Here is a 17350-nt window from a genome sequence, read left to right as displayed (position 1 = left end):
ACACACACACTATACACACACTTACACACACAAACTCACACATGCACACACGCAAACCCACACATACACACTTACAAACACACACACATACAAACACACGCAACCACACACACATACACACACATAACCACACACATATAGACGCATGCACAAATGTGCACATATAGACGCGCATACAAACACACACACGAACACGCACATACACACAGATGCAAACACGCAAACTCACACAAACACACACACAAATACACAAACATGCACACGCACACACAAACACATAATCACACACACTTCTTACACGCCTACACACTTATACACACTATGCGCACACTACACACACACGTAAACACACAAACACACACATACACACATGCAAACACACACAGATACACATACAAACACACACATATAGACACACACACATGCACACATACACACACACACACATACACACACACAAACACACACACTACACACCCACACTTACACACACCTACACACAAACACACAGTTTCACACACAAACAGACACACACTTACACTCACACAAACACACACACAACACTTACAGACATACACAAACACATACTTACACACACATTTACACGCACATACGTATACACAGTACGCACACACTACACACACTTAAACACACAAACACACACATACACATACAAACACACACATATAGACACACACAAACACACATACACACACACAAACACACACACTACACACAAACGCACAGATGCAAACACACAAACACACACTAACACACACTTGCACACACAAACACACACACTTACCCACACACTTACACACATTTACACACACACAAACACATACACACTTACACTCACACACACAAACACAAACACACACTTACACACACACACCTTACACACCCACACACTTCACACACACACACTTACACACACATAAACACACACACTAAGTGCACACTACACACACACTTACAAACACAAACATACACACAAGCACACACAAACACACACATACACACACTTACACACATAAATAGACACGCAAACACCCACACATACACACAAACACAAAGATACAAACGCACAAACACACACATGCACCCATAAATATACACTTACACACACAAAAACCTTGCGCACTCACATACACACACATTTACACACCCATATACACACACACTTACATGTACACATACACATACTTCCAGACACACATAAACAAACACACATAAACCGGCAGACGACCACACACATACTTACACACAGACGACCACACACACACTTACACACACACAAACACAAACACACACACTACACACACACACACACACTTACACATACAAACCCACACACTTACACTCACACGCCTACATACACATAAACAAACACACACACTTCACACACACCATCACACAAAACTTCACACACACACTTACACACACATAAACACACACATATAGACACACACACATGCACACATACACACACAAACACACACACATATACACACACACTACACACCCACACCTACACACATCTACACACAAAAACACACTTACACACAAACACATACACACTTACACTCACACAAACACAGACACAATACACTTACAGACATACACAAACACACACTTACACACACACTTACATGCACACACGTATACACAGTACGCACACACTACACACACTTAAACACACAAACACACACATACACACATACAAACACACACATATAGACACACACAAACACACATACACACAAACACACACACATACACACATACAAACACACACACTACACACCCACACTTACACACACCAACACACAAACACATACACACTTACACACACTTACTCTCACACACACACAAACACACACACTACATGCACTTACAGACACACATAAACATACATACACTTACACACACACTATGCACACACTACACACACACTTACACTCACAAACTCACACATGCGCACACACAAACCCACACAAACACACACATACACACTTCCAAACACACACATACACACCCGCAAACACACATACATATACATACCCGCAAACACACATACATATACATACACACAAACACACACATATAGACGCACGCACAAACGTGCACATATAGACGCGCATACAAACACACACACAAACACACACATACACACAAACGCACAGATGCAAACACGCAAACACACACAAACACACACACACAAATACACACACACTTACACAAACACACACTTACACACACAAACACATACACACACACGCACACACACAAACTCGCACACTACACACACTTACAGACACACACAAACATACACACACTATAAACACACTTACACACACAAACTCACACATGTGTACACACAAACCCACACAAGCACAGACATACACACTTACAAACACACACACATACACACACACATATAGACACGCGCACAAATGTGCACATATAGACACGCATACAAACACACACACAAACACACACATACACACAAACACGCAGATGCAAACATGCAAACACACACACACACACACATGCACACGCACACACACTTACACAAAATGTCAAACACACAAACACACACGCAGACACGTACACACACGCACTTGTGCACACACAAACATACAATCACACACACACACAAACCCATGGACACAAACACACACCCACTGACTCACACACACTTACACACGCACATACACACATACAAACACACACCCACACACACACTAATGCACGTACACACTTACACACAGACACGTACACACAAAAACACAAAATCACACACACAAACACACACATGCACTCACACACACACACTGTCACGCACACATACACACAAACACACACACACATACACGCACTTACACATACACACAAACACACACTTACACACGCACTTACACACAAACACACACTTACACACACACAAACACATTCACACTTACACTCACACACACAAATATACTACACACTTACAGACAAACACAAACACACACCTTTACACACATTCGCCTTACACGCACACATTTATACACACTACATGCACACTACACACACTTAAACACACAAACACACACACACAAACACACACATATGCACACACACGCAAACACACACAGATACACACACAAACATACACAAACACACACACAAACACACACACAAACACACACACATACACTCGCACACACTTATACACACACTTACACACACAAATACGAACACACAAACACTCACAGACACATACACAAACGCACTTATGCACACACAAACACACAATCACACACACACAAACACACGTACACACACACACACACTTACGCACAAACACACACATACACACACTTACACACAAACCTTCATACACACTTACACACATACTTACAAACACACCAACACACACAAACATACTCACACTTATACACACAGTATGCACAAACTACACACACACTTACATGCACAAACTCACACAGACGCACACACAAACCCACACAAACACACACATACACACATGCAAATACACACATATACACATACAAACACACACATATAGACACACACTCACACACACAAACACACCCTCACACACTTTTTCACATACAAACACACACACCTACACTCACACAACCACACACACACCTACAATCACACGACCAAACACACGCCTACACACACACATAAACACACATACACACTTCACACACACCAACACACACACTGAACACACACTTACACACAAGCACAGACTTACACACTCACAAACACACACAACTTCACACACACACACTTACACACACACTTCACACACACACTAACGCACACACACCTGCACTTACGCACACACAAACACACATACTTCACACACTTCACACACATTTAAACACACAAACACACACATACACATACAAACACACACATAGGCACACACACAAACACACACACTACGCACACACTACACACACACTACGTGCACACTACACACACGCTTCAACACATAAACACACACATACACACCTGCAAACACGCACCCACACACTACACACCCACACTTACACACACACCTACACATAAACACACACTTAAACACACACACACTTACACTCACACAAACACACACACTACACACTTACAGACATACACAAACACACACTTACACACACACTCCTTACACACACACTTATAAACACTATACACACACTATACATACACTTAAACACACAAACACACACATACACACGTGCAAACGCACACACATACACATACAAACACACATATAGATTCACACAAACACACACACTTCACACCCACACTTACACACACCTACACACAAACAAACACTTTCACACACTTACACATACACTCCTTACACGCACACACTTATACACACTACGCACACACTATACATACACTTAAACACAGAAACACACACATACACACATGCAAACACACACACATACACATACAAACACACACATATAGACACACACACATTCACACAAGCACACACACACTTCACACCCACACTTACACACACCTACACACAAACACACATTTTCCCATAAAAACACACACACCTACACTCACACGACCACACACACACCTACACTCACACGACCACACACACGCCTACACACACACATAAACGCACATACACACTTCACACACACCAACACACACACACTGAACACACACTTACACACAAGCACACACTTACACACTCACAAACACACACAACTTCACACACACACTTACACACACACTTCACACACACACTAACGCACATACACTTGCACTTACACACACACAAACACACATACTTACAAACACACTTACATACACACTTACGGTCACACACACACAAACACACACGTAAACACACACACATGCACTCGCACACACTTACACACACAAATACAAACACACAAACACACACAGGCACATACACACATGCACTTATGCACACGCAAACACACAATCACACACACAAACACACGTACACAAACACACACACACTTACACACAAACACACACATACACACACAAACACACAAACACACAAACCTTCACACACACTTACGCACATACTTACACACACACAAACCCACACTTACACACAAACCTTCACACACACTTACTCACACGCACTTACACTCACTCACACACACAAACACAAACACACACTTACACACACACCTTACACGCCCACACTTACACACACACTAAGCGCACACTACACACACACTTACAAACACAAACATACACACACACAAGCACATACAAGCACACATATACACACACAAGCACACATAAATACACACGCAAACACCCACACATACACACAAACACCAAGATACAAACACACAAACACACACACAAACATGCACACGCACACACACTTACACACAAATACAAACACACAAACACACACGCAGACACGTACACACACGCACGTATGCACACACAAACACACAATCACACACACAAACACACACATTTACACACAACACACACACATACACACACTTACACACACACAAACACATAGGCACAATACATGCACACACTTACACACAAACACACAAACCTTCACACACACACACTTACACACACACTTACACACACACAAACACACACTAACACACTTACACTTACACACACAAACACACACACTTACAAACATTTTCACACACACAAACGCATACACACTTATTCACACACACTTACACTCACACACACTTACAAACACAAACCTTTGCACACACAAGCACACACAAACACACACATACACACAGAAACGCACATAAATACACACACAAACACCCACACATATACACAAACACAAAGATACAAACACACAAACACACACACATGCACACAAACACGCGCTTACACACACACAAACTTGCGCACTCACATACACACACATTTACACACCCATATACACACACACTTACATGTACACATACACACACTTGCAGACACACATAAACACACACACACATGCACACATATATACACACACACATGCACACATACTTACACACACACACTTACACTCAGACGACCACACACATATATATACACACACACAAACACACACAAACACACACACTACACACGCACACACACATTTACACATACAAACACACACACCTACACTCACACGACCACACACACGTCTACACACACACATAAACACACATACACACTTCACACACACCAACACACACACTGAACACACACTTACACACAAGCACACACTTACACACACACCAACACACACACACTTACACATACACAAACACACACACTAATGCACACACACTTGCACTTACACACACACAAACACACATACTTACAAACACACTTACACACAAACTCACACTTACACACATTTACACACACAAACACATACACACTTACACACACACACTTACACTCACACATACACACACACTACACACTTACAGACATACACAAACACACACTTACTCACACACTCCTTACACGCACGCACTTATACACACTACGTGCACGCTTAAACACATAAACACACACACACATGCAAACACACACATACACATACAAGCACACACATATAGACACCCACAAACACACACACTACACACCCACACTTACACACACAAACACACACACTTACACTCACACAAACGCACACACTACACACTTACAGACATACACAAACACACACTTACACACACTTACACTCAAACTCACACTTACAAACATTTACACACACAAACACATACACACTTACACACACACACTTACACTCACACATACACACACACTACACACTTACAGACATACACAAACACACACTTACACACACACTCCTTAAACACACGCTCTTATACACACTACGTGCACGCTTAAACACAGATACACACATGCAAACACACACTTACACACACAAACACACACACTTACACTCACACAAACACACACACTACACACTTACAGACATACACAAACACACACTTACACACACACTCCTTACACGCACACACTTATACACACCACGCACACACTATACATACACTTAAACACACAAACACACACACATACACATACAACCACACACATATAGACACACACAAACACACACACACACTTCACACCTACACTTACACACACCTACACACAAACACACAGTTACACACACTTACACACACTCCTTACACGCACACACTTATACACACTACGCACACACTATACATACACTTAAATACACAAACACACGCATACACACATGCAAACACACACACATACACATGCAAACACACACATATAGACACACACAAAACACACACATATACACACAAACACACACGCATACACACACACAAACACATACACTACACACCCACACTTACACACACACCTACACACACAAACACACACACTTACACACACAAACACACACACTTACACTCACACAAACACACACATACATACTTGCAGACATACACAAACACACACTTACACACACACTCCTTACACGCACACACTTATACACACTACGCGCACACTATACATACACTTAAACACACAAACACACACATACACACATGCAAACACACACACATACACATACAAACGCACACATATAGACACACACACTTCACACCCACACTTACACACACCTACACACAAACACATACTTACACACATTTACACACACACTCCTTACACGCACACACTTATACACAATACGCACACACTATACATACACTTAAACACACAAACACACACATACACACATGCAAACACACACATATACACATACAATCACACACATATAGACATACACACATACACCCAAACACACACACACTTACACACACCTACACACAAACACACACTTACACACACAAACACATACACACTTACATACACACTTACACTCACACACACAAACACACACAGTACACATCCTTACACACACACTTACAGAATCACACACACAAACATACACACACTCATACACACACTATGCACAAACTACACACACACTTACATGCACAAACTCACACATGCGCACACACAAACCCACACATATACACACATGCAAACACACACACACATACACATACACATACAAACACACACATATAGACACACACATGCAAAAAAAAAACACACACACACACTTCACACCCACACTTACACACACCTACACACAAACACACACTTACACACACAAACACATACACACTTACACACACTTACACTCACACACAGACACAAACACACACACTACACAAACTTACACTCACACTTACAGACACACACTTACACACACAAACATACACACACTTACACACACTATGCACAAACTACACACACACTTACATGCACAAATTCACACATGCGCACAGACAAACCCACACAAACACACACATACACATTTACAAACACACATACATATACACACTCGCAAACACAAACACATACGCACACAAACACACACTTACACACACTCCTTACACGCACACACTGCGCACACACTACACACACACTTAAACACACAAACACACACACATACATACAAACACAGACATATAGACACGCACACAAACACACACATACACACACAAACACACACACATACACACACAAACACACACACTACACACCCACACGTACACACACCTACACATAAACACACACTTACTCACACTTACACACAAAAACACATACACACTTACATTCATTTACACTCACACACACACAAACACACACATACACACACAAACACACACTCTACACACGCACAGTTACACACACATACTCACAAACACACACTTACACACAAACACACACACACTTACACTCACACAAACACACACACTACACACTTAAACATACACTCCTTACACACACACTCTTATACATACTGCACACACACTTAAACACAAACACACACACTACACACATGCAAACACACACACATACACATACAAACACACACATATAGACACACACACACACATACACACACACAAACAGACACACTACACACCCACACTTACGCACACCTACACACAAACACACACTTACACACAGAAACACATACACACTTACACACATACTTACACTCTCACACATACAAACACACACACTCTACACACACTTACAAACACACACTTACACACACAAACATACACACAGTTACACACATACTACACATACACGTACACACACAAACTCACACATGCGCACACACAAACCCTCACAAACACACACATACACACTTACAAACACACACACATAGACACACACGCAAACACAAACACATATACACACAAACACACACATACACACAAAAGCACAGATGAAAACACACAAACACACGCAAACACACACACACACAAATACACACACATGCACACGCACACACACTTACACACAAATACAAACACACAAACACATGCAGACATGTACACACAAGCACTTACGCACACACAAACACACAATCACACACACAAACACATGGACACAAACACACACCCACTTACTCACACACACTTATGCACGCACATACACACATACAATCACCCCCCCCCCACACAAATACACATACACACTTACACACAGACACATACACACACAAACACACAATCACACATACAAACACACACATGAACTCACACACTTACACAAACACTGTCACGCACACATACACACAAACACACACTTACACACATACACACTTACACACAAACGCACAGAAACACACACTTACACACGCACTTACACACAAACACACACTTACATACACACACACACATTCACACTTACACTCACACACACAAACACACACATTTACACACATACGCCTTACACACACACATTTATACACACTACGCACACACGAAACACACACACTTAAACACACAAACACACACACAAACAGACACATATACACACATACGCAAACACACACACACATACAAAACAGATACAAACACACAAACACATGCACGCACGCACACACTTACACACAAATACCAACACGCAAACGCACACGCAGACATGTACACACACGCACTTACGCACACACAAACACACAATCACACACACACACTTACACACAAACACACACATAAACGCGTAGGCAGAACACATGCACACACACACAAACATTAACACACACTTACACTTACACATGCAAACACACACACTTACCCACACACTTACACACATTTACACACACACAAACACATACACACTTACTCACACACACTTACACTCACACACACAAACACAAACACACACTTACACACACACACCTTACACGCCCACACTTACACACACACTAAGCGCACACTACACACACACTTACAAACACAAACATGCGCACACACAAGCACACGTATACACACACAAACACACATAAATACACACGCAAACACCCACACATACACACAAACACAAAGATACAAACACACAAACACACACATGCACACAAACACGCACTTACACACACACAAATGTGCACACTCACATACACACCCATATAGACACACACTTACATGTACACATACACACACTTACAGACACACATAAACACACACACATGCACACATTCCTACACACACACATGCACGCATGCTTACACAAACACACTTACACTCAGATGACCAACAACACACTTACACGCACACACAAACACACACACATAGACACACAAACACACGCTACACACCCACACACTCACTTACACACACATACACTCACATGACCACACACACGCCTACACACACACATAAACACACACACGCACTTCACACACACTGACACACACATATGCACACACTTACACACACACCAACACACAGAATTTCACACACAGTTACACACACATAAACACACACACTAACACACACACTTACACTTACACATACACAAACACACAAACTTACACACACACTTACACACAAACTCACACTTACACACATTTACACACACAAACACATACACACTTACACACACACACTTACACTCACACAAACACACACACTACACGCACACATACTTACAGACATACACAAACACACACACACTTACACACACACTCCTTACACGCACACAATTATACACATTACGTGCACACTACACGCACACTTAAACACATAAACACACACATACACACATGCAAACACACACATACACATACAAACATTCACATATAGACACACACACAAACACAAACATACGCACACAAACAGAAACACATACACACACAAACACAAAAACCTTCACACACAAACACTTACGCACACGCAAACACACACTAACACACACTTATACTTACATACACAAACACACACACTTATCCACCCACTTACACACATTTTCACACACACAAACACATACACACTTACTCACACACACGTACACTCACACACACACAAACACAAACATATACACACAAACCTTACATGCCCACACTTACACACACACTAAGCGCACAATACACACACACTTTCAAACACAAACATACGCACACACAAGCACACACAAACACACACATACACAAACACAAAGATACACACACACTTACACACACACTATGCGCACACTACATACACACTTACAAACACAATCATACACACACACAAGCACACACAAACACACACATGCACACACAAACACACATAAATACACACGCAAACACCCACACATACACACAAACACAAAGATACAAACACACAAACACACACACATGCACACAAACACACACACTTACGCACATAAACGTATACACACACAAACCTGCGCACTCACATACACACCCATATACACACACACATGTACACATACATGTACACATACAAACACACAAACACACACATGCACACAAACACACACACTTACGCTTACAAACTCACACACACACAAACTTGCGCACTCACATACACACACACTTACACACACAAATACAAACACACAAACGCACACAGGCACATACACACACGCACTTATGCACACACAAACACACAATCTCACGCACAAACACACGCACACAAACACACACACTTACACACAAACACACACACATACACAGCCTTACACACACACAAACACATAGGCACAACACATGCACACACTTTCACACAAACACACAAACCTTCACACACACACACTTACGCACACACTTACACACACACAAACACACACTAACACACACAAACACATGCACACTTACTCACACATACTTACACCCATATACACACAAACCTTACACGCCCACACTTAGACGCACAATAAACGCACACTACATACACACTTACAAACACAAACATATGCACACACAAGCACACACAAACACACACATACACACAAACACACATAAATACACACACAAACACCCACACATATACACAAACACAAAGATACAAACACACTTACACACACACTAAGCGCACACTACACACACATTTACAAACACAAACATACACGCACACAAGCACACACAAACACACACATGCACACATAAATGCACACGCAAACATCCACACATACACACAAACACAAAGATACAAACACACAAACACACACACATGCACACAAACACACACACTTACGCACACAAACTTACACACACACAAACTTGCGAACTCACATACACACCCATACACACACACTTACATGTACACATACACACACTTACAGACATACATAAACACGCACACATACTTACACACACACACATACACACACAAACACACACACTACACACCCACACACTCACTTACACATACAAACACACACACTTACACTCACACTACCACACACACGCCTACACACACACATAAACACACACACACTTCACACACACCAACACTCACACACACTGAACACATACTTACACACAAGCACACAAACCTATACACACATCAACACACAAAACTTCACACACACACACTTACACTTACACACACTTACAGACATACACAAACACACACACACACTCCTTACACGCACACTTATACACACTACGCACACACTACACACACACTTAAACACACAAACACACATGCAAACACACACATACACATATAAACACACATATATAGACACACACATAAACACACACACACACACACAAACACAATCACATACACAGACACAAACACACACACTACACACCCACACTTACACACACACCTACACACAAACGCACACAAACACACACGCCCAGGACTTGAATGACCTTGGCGGAATGGTAGTGGGAATTAAAGGCTAAATTCCCTACAGTGTGAAAACGGACCCTTCAGCCCAACAAGTCCACACTCAGACCCTCTGAAGAGAAACTCACTCAGACCCATTTCCCTCTGACTAATGCACCTAACACTATGGGCAACTTACCATGGCCAATTCACCTAACGTGCACATCTTTGGACTGTGAGAGGAAACCAGAGCACCCAGAGGAAACCCACGCAGACAGTGCTCAAACTCCACACAGACAATCACCCAAGGCTGGAATCAAACCTGGGACCCTGGTGCTGTGAGGCAGCAGTGCTAACCAGTGAGCCCACAGAGTGGTGGGGCTGCTTAGTGACTGTGTCCCAGAAAGAAACTGAAGACAGACAGAGTCTTTGAAGAAGCGGGGTCTGGGTGGGTTACACATTGGTGGGTCCATGTTGGGCCAAATGACCTGTTTCCACGCTGTCAGTAATCTAATCTAAAAATGTTCTCTGCAACATTCCACAAGTAGGTGTCCTGAAACCCCAATGTAGAGGAGACCACACCGAGAGAAATGGACAGAGTAGATGTGTGTGTGGAATTACAGGTAAATCTCTGTCAGATGTGCAAGGATCCTTTGGGGCCTTGGATGGAGGTGAGGGGGGAAGGTATGGGTACAGGTTTGCACTTCTTGCGGTGGCAGGGGAAGTTGCCAGGAGTTGAGGGCGGGTTGGCGGGGCGTGTGCACCTAACAAGGGAATCACGGACGGAATGGTCTCTGTGGAATGCTGATAGGGGTGGGGATGGAAATATATCCCTGGTGGTGGGGTCTGTTGTAGGTGGCAGAGGATGACATGTTTTATCAGGATGGTGGTGGAGTAGAAGGTGAGGACCAGGGGGGTTCTGTCCTTGGTGCGAATGGAAGGCTGGTGTTCAAGGGCGAAGGAGCAGGAATTGGAGGAATTGCACTGGAGGGTACCATCGATCACCTGGGAGGGGAAACTGTGGTCCTTGAAGAAGGAGGCCATCTAGGATGTTCGATGGTGGAATTTGTCCTCCTGCCCTTCCAATTTGAAATTAAAATTACTCTGCAATTTGGGAGACTGTAGACTATAATTGCTTGCAACAAGGAGAATCTTGCATGCAAATTGACGAATGCCAAGATATTCTGTGACACAAACACTCAGCTTCAAGGTCATCCCTGATTCTTCTACATCTTTGGACTGTGACTTGTGTATTCACCTGCAGAGGCCTGAAGGAAAATGTCGAACCCACCCCCTCCCCATCAGGCATATTAATCATGAACAACTCATGCTTGCAAAGCCTCATGTAAATTCAGTTTCTTGAATTTTCCATTCTAACAATTTTCTGTTTAAATTTTAGTCATTTCCTAGAATTCATGCAAGAATGATTCTAAGTAGTCTCCCATTTATTGCCCCACACATTAAAGAGCACCTACTAGTTAGCAAATTAAATTCATAAGGAGTGGGTATATGGGAAGACCAAGAGCTGACTTTCAATCAGCCTACAAAAATGTAGGGAAAAATACAACATGATTAGGGATGACAGCACCCAGACACAGTGAATTGGAAGCCATTCTCATTCTTCTAGTTCCACAGTTAGCAGAACTAAAGTGACTATTCACAGCTTTTGTCATTTTAAAGGTTTACAAATATTAAAAAGGTTAAAAGTTCACGACTCAACTTGTCTTCCAGTTGAAGCTTTCTGGTCTTCAATAGCACTCCACTTCTCAACTAAGAATCTGTAAGTCGTTCAAAGCCAATTCCACAGCATCTTGTGCAGTTACTTTGAGCACAGGAAAGAAGAAGCCTCTCCATTCTGAAGCACTGGAGTACCACTTTTGATTTTTAAAACAATTGATTTGGGTGGCGCGGTGGCTTAGTGGTTAGCACTGCTGCCTCACAGCACCAGGGATCCGGGTTCAATTGCCGCCGTGGGCCACTGTCTATGTGGAGTTTGCACTTTCTCCCCGTGTCTGTGTGGGTTCCCTCCCCCAATCCAAAGATGTGCAGCCCAGGCAAGTTGGTCATGTTAAATTGCCCATAGTTTAGGTCCGTTAGTCAGGGTAAATGTTGGGGATGGGTTACTCTTTGGGGGGTCGGTTTGGACTTGCTGGGACAAAGGACCTGTTTCTACACTGTAGGTAATGTAAAATACAATCATATAAGGTGCTATTGAAAGCTTCTTCATTTTCAGATTAATGTGAAAGAGATATTGAGGACGATGATAAATAGATTTAGTGAATTGATTACATAGCAAGATCATTCAGACAGATAACTATCCGTCAGGAAGGGTATGAAGGTGGTTTAGAAGTCCCCGTGGCTATTCCTCTCTCAAAGAGATATTCCATTTTGGGTATTGTTGAATGAGAAAAATAGAAGTGGTTGTCAGATCTTGGGCACGAACAATGAATTTTGTGTTAAATGGGTTTGTCAGGTTTTAAAGGAATAATCGTTTTCGGGAGCTCTCCTGTCAGGGACACAGACAGGAGTTTCTGCAGTAGTGAGTGTGAATCGAGGATAGTACATTGCTTTTCTGGTACCAGGGTGAAGGACGTCTCAAAATGTTTGAAGCAGATTGTCAAAGGGGAGAGTGAGAAGCTGGAACCGGGAAAGGGTTAAAGCTTGAGTACAAGTGGTTAGGTAGAGTGTTAAAAAAAGTAGTAGTATGAAAAGTAGTAATCTCTGGTTTACTTCTGGTGCCAAGTTCTAATGAGGGAAGTAATGAAAAGACAGGACAGATAAATCAATGGTTGACGAGGTGCTGCAATGTGCAGAGAGTCACTTTCTTGGAGCATTGAGCCAGCGTGCTGCCCTTTTCTAGCACCATTCTGATTTTGACTCTAACCTCCAGCATCTGCAGTACCCACTTCTGCTGAATGGAAGAGACTGGCAGCTCAATGATTTTACAGAAAGGATAGAAAGAGGCAAGGTGGGAGAAGGACTGGCATGTTTGATTAAGGAAAATATTACGACTGTAATTAGGGAAGATATTTCTGAGGGATCATTTAGTGAAAATGTATGGGTTGAAGTTAGAAATAAGAAAGGGGTGATCACCTTGATGGGATTGTACTACCAGCTCCCCAAAAGTCAGAGGGCAATTGAGAAGCAAATATGCAGAGAAATCTCGAATATATATAAGAATAATAAGTTTGTAATAGGAGGTGATTTTAATTTTCCAAACATTGACTCAGACTGCCATGGTGTTAAAGTTTTTGATGGTGAAGTATTTGTTCAATTGCAAGAGAATTTTCGCTATCAATATATAAATCTTCCCACGAGAGACAGATCAATTCTTGAACTTCTCTTGGGAAATAAGGCAGGGCAAGTAACTGAAGTGTTAGTCAGGGTCATTTTTGACCAATCATCAACTAATAATTTTAAAATAGTTATGTAAAAGAATAAAAGTTAAAGTTCTTATTTGGAGTAAGGCAAATGGGAATGAAAGTTTATGAAACAAGAACTTTCTGGAGCAGAATGATCGCAGGTAAAAGGATGACTGACAAGTGGGAGGCCTACCAATGTGTGAGAACAAGAATTCTGAAACATTCTTTTCCTGTTAGAGTGAAAAGCACGGCTGGTAAGGTTAGTTTGCAATGTTTGAATAAAGATGTTGAAGTTTAAGTCAAGAATAAAAAAAATCTATTAGAAAGACAATTGAGATCAACTGAATGTCTTGAAGAGCATAAAGAGTTTCGGGGCGTTCTTCAGCAGGGAATGAGGAAGGCAAAGAGGGAATAGGAGATCGTCTTGGCAGATAGGGTAAAGATTATCCAAAGAAATTCTATAAATAGTGAGTGAGGGAGCAACTGGAGAGAGATTAGGATCCCTTGAAGACCAACGAGGTTGTCTTTGTGTTGAAACTCAAGAGATGGGAGAGATAAAAGTGAATATTTCACATCAGTTGTTATTGTTGGGAAAGAAATGGAGGCTAGAGAAATCAGGGAAATAAATACTGATGTTTTAGAAACACTTCACAGTCAAAAAGAGGAAGTGCTGGAGATCTTAAAAAACATGAAGATAGATAAACGTTGAAGACCTAATCAATTGTGTCCCAGGACGTTGTGGGAAGTTAGAGAAAAGATTGTCAGGCC

This window comes from Chiloscyllium plagiosum, unplaced genomic scaffold (assembly GCF_037043375.1).
Source record: "Chiloscyllium plagiosum isolate Xiang-an unplaced genomic scaffold, Cpla_swu_hap1 HiC_scaffold_46, whole genome shotgun sequence".
Lineage (NCBI taxonomy): Eukaryota > Metazoa > Chordata > Chondrichthyes > Orectolobiformes > Hemiscylliidae > Chiloscyllium > Chiloscyllium plagiosum.
The sequence above is the reverse complement of the archived record's forward strand: the minus strand, read 5'-3'. Positions refer to the sequence as shown.